At 51.5% G+C, this 5,877-nt stretch overlaps 1 long non-coding RNA gene across 1 annotated transcript; it reads right to left on the bottom strand.

Moving 5' to 3' along the window:
- Positions 1 to 245: 245 nt before the first annotated feature.
- Positions 246 to 5,466, bottom strand: LOC141418838 (uncharacterized). The gene is made up of 3 exons (XR_012443474.1): positions 4,811 to 5,466; positions 4,287 to 4,543; positions 246 to 3,771 (listed from the first exon to the last, which is right to left on the bottom strand). It is a non-coding gene; the product is annotated as an uncharacterized lncRNA (long non-coding RNA).
- Positions 5,467 to 5,877: the final 411 nt, after the last annotated feature.

The following is a 5,877-nucleotide window of genomic DNA, read 5'->3' on the forward strand; positions in this document are numbered from 1 at the left end:
ACTCTTGGGGATATACCCAAAAGACTGTTACTCCAGAGGCACCTGCACACCCATGTTTATTGCAGCACTATTCACAATAGCCAAGTTATGGAAACAGCCAAGATGCCCCACCACCGACGAATGGATTAAGAAAATGTGGTATCTATACACAATGGAATTTTATGCAGCCATGAAGAAGAACGAAATGTTATCATTCGCTGGTAAATGGATGGAATTGGAGAACATCATTCTGAGTGAGGTTAGCCAGGTTCTGACCTGCTCCATTTCCAACCTGGGCTGGTTCACCCCTCCTTAGGCAACCTGGTGGTCCCCCGCTCCCGGGAGGTCACCATATTGATGCCGAACTTAGTGCGGACACCCGATCGGCATAGCGCACTGCAGCCCAGAACTCCTGGACTCAAGTGATCCTCCTGCCTCAGCCTCCCGAGTAGCTAGGACTACAGGCGCGCGCCACCGTGCCCGGCAGCCAGGTTCTGAAGACCCAAAATCTCATGTTCTCCCTCATATGCGGACTTCGATCTAAAACAGATGCAGTAATACTACTGGACGCGGGTCACACGCTAAGGGGAGACCACTCACGGGAGGAATAGGGAAAGGGAAGGAAACCTAAAGCCCAGGTGTCTTTTCAGATCGTGTGAGTCTCTCGCCTTTCACCAAGCTGCTTTTTTCTTTTGTTTGTGGTGCTGAGCTTTGAACCCGGGTCTGTGCTTCCCAGGCAGGTGCTCTGCCACCTGAGGCATGCCCTACCACAATGCTTTCATCCGCTGTCTACTCAGCTCTCCACCCGCTTCTGTCTCCACAAGCCCATTCTTTCTAACGGGAGCTGGCGCCTCCTTGTTTGGAGGGACCTCATGCCATTCCTCGGACAGTGGACGACAGCCGTTCCCTCACCTCCATCTTGCCTGGCCACAGGTGTGCTTATGGACATGTGGCCACTCTCATCACCATGAGGTAGACTCAGTGAAGGCTGCCGGGTTCCCATCCCTAAACAGACCCGTTTCTGCCTGTGGGAGAACACCCTCTTCACGGCGTCCTGGCCAGCTGTTACCACTCTCGGTAGTTTTGCAAACGGCCCAGGTATAAAGTGATGTTTCATTGTTACTTAAATTAGTTTTCTCTGAGTTCGAGGAGGATGGTATAGCCTTTGATTTTAGAGAGGCCATTTAGTTCTACTTCTGTAGATTTCTTTGTTATCCTTTAAAAAATTAAGTTGTAGCCAGGCACCAGTGGCTCATGCCTGTAATCCCAGCTACTCAGGAGGCAGAGATCAACAGGATTGTTTGAAGACAGCCCAGGCAAATAGTTCATGAGACCCTATCTCAAAAAACCTATCACAGAAAAGGACTGGTGGAGTGGCTCAAACTGTAGGCCCTGAGTTCAAACCCCAATAATGCAAAAAAAAAAAAAAAATTAAGGGATAGTGTTCCCTGCCCTTCCCATAGCTGCCTCATCTGCAGAAGGAGAACTAGGGTGACATGGACCTCCCAGGAGGGTGGGGACTGGGAGAGTTGAGAAGCTGTGAGGCCTTAAAAAGAAGCAAGGATTTCTTCTACCCTTTCTTTTCCTTTTTGATTTAATTATTTTTTGTGCCTGGTCCTGGAGCTTGAACCCAGGCCCTCACACACATGGTAACCACATGCTCTATCACCAATCCACTTCATGCATTTTCTGTTGTCTGGAATTATTCAAGAAATTTATCTACTCACCTGATTTGTACCCAAGGCACAGAATGCTTGAATCAACTGGTCTTTTTGTTTTTGTTTTTTCTTCAGTTCATGGAAGACCAAATTTTATTGTCTTTTTCCCTGGGCGAGGTTTCACTGACTTATTCCAGTCAATACACTGTGTAGAGAGAGCTTATGACACCCACATCCTTGTCAGGATTAAATATTCAATATTTTTTATTTAAATTTTTCTCTTTTATAGACCTCCAAAATATTACACTTTTTTTTTTTTCCCCGTGGGACTGGGGTTTGAACTCAGGACTTCGTGCTTGCAAAGCAGGCACTTTACCTCTTGAGCCACACCTCCAGTCCATTTTGCTCTGGTTGTTTTGAAGATGGGGGTCCCACAAACTATTTGCCTAGGCTGGCCTTGAACTGAGATCCTCCTGATCTCAGCCTCCCAAGTGGTTGAGAGGCACTGGCACGCAGCTCACTGGGTTTTGTTTTTTAAGTTGATTATCAACTTGGACCCATAAGCGATAGCATATGCCAGGCCGCTGAGGCTGACAAGAGTCTTCCTTCCCTTTATTCAAACTCTGAGTTATTGTCCCGTGTGGGAGCAGATGTGTGCTTCTACAGGGAAGTCACCTACGAGTCCTGGAAGGCTATTCCAGGTAGCTCAGCTTCCTTACGAATTCAGGAACCACCAGGCCAATTCCTTCAAATCTGCTCAGGTTTTTAGTGGAGTCGCATTGAATTTGCAAGAGGTAAACTGACTTTTGATGGGGTGCACAGGCAATCCGGTGAGGAAAATATGACCTTGTACCAAACAGTGGCATAAGCTTTGTGTTTCCATAGGCATAGAGCCCTTCAAACCATACTTTGCATTATATATAAAATTAACTCAAAAAGGATCATAAGATTTACTTATATGCAAAACCTAAAACTCTTAAACTTCTAGAAGAAAACAAAGACCTTCCTGATCGTGGGGGAGGCAAGTGATTCTTCCATACAACCCAACAACCATGGCCCATGACACTAAAATGATTGCTCGAGGCAGAAGTGTGTGGTAGAGGAGGCGGTTCCCCTCATGGTGGCCAGGAAGCAGAGCGAGCGTGGATCGGGTCAGGACCCCAGCCTCCCCTCAAGGACACGCGCCCAGTGACCTCACTTCCTCCGGCTACCCCTGCCTCCCAATGGCTCCACCCCAGGCTGGGGACTTCAGGCACATGGGCCTTTGGGGAGCACTTGCCCCAAACCACAGCAACCCCAAACACGAACCCCGTCCCCATCAGCAGCTCTCCAGCCCCTGCAGTCATGGCTCTGTTGTCTGTCTGGATGGATTGCCTGCTCTGGACACCACGTTTAAACGTGGCCTCTGTGCAGCTTCTTTCACCCAGCACCGTGTTTATAAGAGGTCCGTACGGTGGTGGGCATCAGAACTTTATTCCTTTCCACGGCTGAGTACTGTGGTTGTGTGGGGACCACACCGTGTCTATCCATTTATCCGTCGATTAACGTTTGGGTTGTTTCTTCGTTTTGGCTACTGTCAATAATGCCGCCATGAGACTTTGTACACAATTTTATTGTTTGTGTGCTTTGAGACAGTCTTGCTGCATAGTCCAGGCCGGCCTCAAACTCAGACCCTCCTGCCTCAGCCTCCTGAGTATGGGGATTACAGGCATGTGCCACCATACCCAGCCCTATGCGGTGTTTTTTGAACATCTGTTTTTACTTTTCTTGTGCACGCCCGTAGGAGTGGAGCGTCCTGTCGGTCACGTGGTGACCGTCTAGCTCACCGAGGATTAGATGCTTCATTCCAGCCACACGAGGGCCTCACCTCCTCCACTGTTCACCAACACCCTTCAGACCTTCCCTTGTTCAGAATCAACCATTGTCCTTCTTCCAGCTGGCGGGGAGAGCAGGAGGCCGCGGGGAGATCATGTGCTCGTGCCCCAGGCTTGCCTGACCCAAAGTCAAGACCATAAAGACACCAGGCTCTGGGCCACACCGAGTGGCCGGCATCCTCTGGGCGTCTGTCCTGTGTCAATTCAACCAGAAAGACTTTTCCATCAGTCTTCTACCAAGAGTAGCTCTGACGTGTTCCCTAGGCCGAGAAGCAAAAGTCTGTTAAATAGAAATAAGGCCTCAGCAGGCGATCTTTTAAACACTTGAATTATTTATCAAATGGCACTATTTAAAGCAGTCTGAAAACGAAACCCTTGCTCACCGCGGCCTCTGGCCCCAGAAGTCCTTGCTGGCCTCAGTCTTGTCACCCAGTCCGTGTCCTGTCCTGGGAGCACCAGTGTCTGTGTGCTTCCCCTGCCTCTACCTCACCCCCTTCCTCCAAATCACCCTCCTTTTTTTTTTTTACTGGCTTAAAACAAATTCATTCTCTTATATTTCTAGAAGTCAAAACTCAGGGCGTTCCCAAGGCAGCTCCTTCTGGGGGCCACAGGGAGACCCATCCCTGTCTTTTCCGGCCCCCCAGGTGCCTCCTTCCCAGGCCGAGGCCAAGACTGAGGCCAAGGTCCTTCCTCCCCTGGCCCCTGCTTCCTTCCTCAAGGCTCTGCATCCACCTCCTGCCTCCATCCTGCCAGGCCCTGTGATTGTGAGACCTACCTGATAATCGGGGTCGTGTGCCACCTCAAGCCCCTTCATGCCACCTGGAAAATTCCTCCTGCCCGCGAGGGGAAGGATGGCAGGGGCTGAGTCAGGACTGGACCTCCGGGCCAATCTTCAGCCGGTGACAGCACAGCCAGGCTCCCACACGGACCTGCCTTGCACAGCTGTGCTATTATGACTCAGTGCCCTTGTCCTGGGGGAGCTCAGACCCCAGGCTTGGGGCCGCCTGGTTCCAGCTTTGATTCAGTCATCATCTGAGATGGATAGAGAGGTGAGAGAGAGAGAGAGAGAGAGAGAGAGACAGATGGACAGAGAGTGAGAGAGAGATGGGGCAGAGACTGCTAGTGCAGGGTACACACTGTCACAGATGCCTCTTGATGGGTCCTCCCCGCCCCCATCCCGTCATCACTTTGGTCACTGTCCATTTACGCACCTGGCCCTCACTTCCTAGGCACTCAGCACTCTCTGCTGAGCAGGGCCAGCTTGTCCTCAGCCATGCCAGCGAGCCGACCTCCACTTACCGCAGACACTTGCTGTCCGGCTGGACCTGTGTCCTGGGCAGGGCCACGATGCTCACCCCTTGTCCCCAGCAGGGTTGGCCCGCACTCCAGTGACAGCTCTCCATGGAGCCACGCGAGGGCACCCGCGCTCCACCGTCTGGGATCTGTTCCCCGCTGGTGACAGCAATCCCTGCAGCCTGCCAGCTCCCAGGGTCGTGGCCGGGCCTCCTTGTCAACGCTGCAATGCGGATCTGGAAGCAGTCAGGCAGGAAGGCACCTCCCGAGGAGCCTCGCTCACTTGGGCTAAGAGCTGCGGCCACCTGCGTGGCACCAAAATGGGTTCTTGTCTGTCATGTTTGGTCTTGCAGAAAGAAAAACAGTTGTCCTCTGCTCAGAAGTCCTCACGTGCTCCAAAGTGTGACAGCTCAGGGATGAAGGGCTGTGGCAGTCGTCTGAGTCATCACGAGAGGCTTGGTAGCAGAGGATGCACTTGCAGTGGGTGACCCTGGTGGAATTCTGCACAAAATGAGCTTCCAAAGTCCAGACGCCGCATACACAGTGGGAAAGACTGACAGAAAAAACAGTGCAGGGAGTGCAAATGTTGCATTTCCAGCTGGAGCTGAGGCTGTGCCTCCTGTGCTCAAGTGACTTAGATGCACTTCACATCCAGGCTGGTGGGGACACTAATTATTAAGAATGGAAAGCTGCATCCTGAAATAATTTAACACTCTAAGCCAAAATGAATGGAGCCCGTGGAGGGTCAGTCACAAAAACTGCAAAATAAAACTCAGTGGTACAAGCAGGACTTTGAGGCAGGTCTGGAGGCAGCCGTCCTTTCCTGGCAAGTGTGGGTCCGCCAGTCGCCTGGGCTCAGTTAATGCAGGTGGCTCTCATCTGAGCTGGAAAGATCCACCAGGCTCCCAGGCGGCTTTAAGGCTTCACAGCTTTGGCGAGTGCTGTCGTTTTAGGGTTTCTAAGATCTTAGAGGACATTTATGAGGTCTCAGCATTTGCAATGTGGGAGGGGTGGGATTTTAGAGCAGTCACCGGAGGCAAAGCCGTGTGCGTGTTGCTGGCGGACTTGCTCCC

Source organism: Castor canadensis, chromosome 18 (assembly GCF_047511655.1).
Source record: "Castor canadensis chromosome 18, mCasCan1.hap1v2, whole genome shotgun sequence".
Lineage (NCBI taxonomy): Eukaryota > Metazoa > Chordata > Mammalia > Rodentia > Castoridae > Castor > Castor canadensis.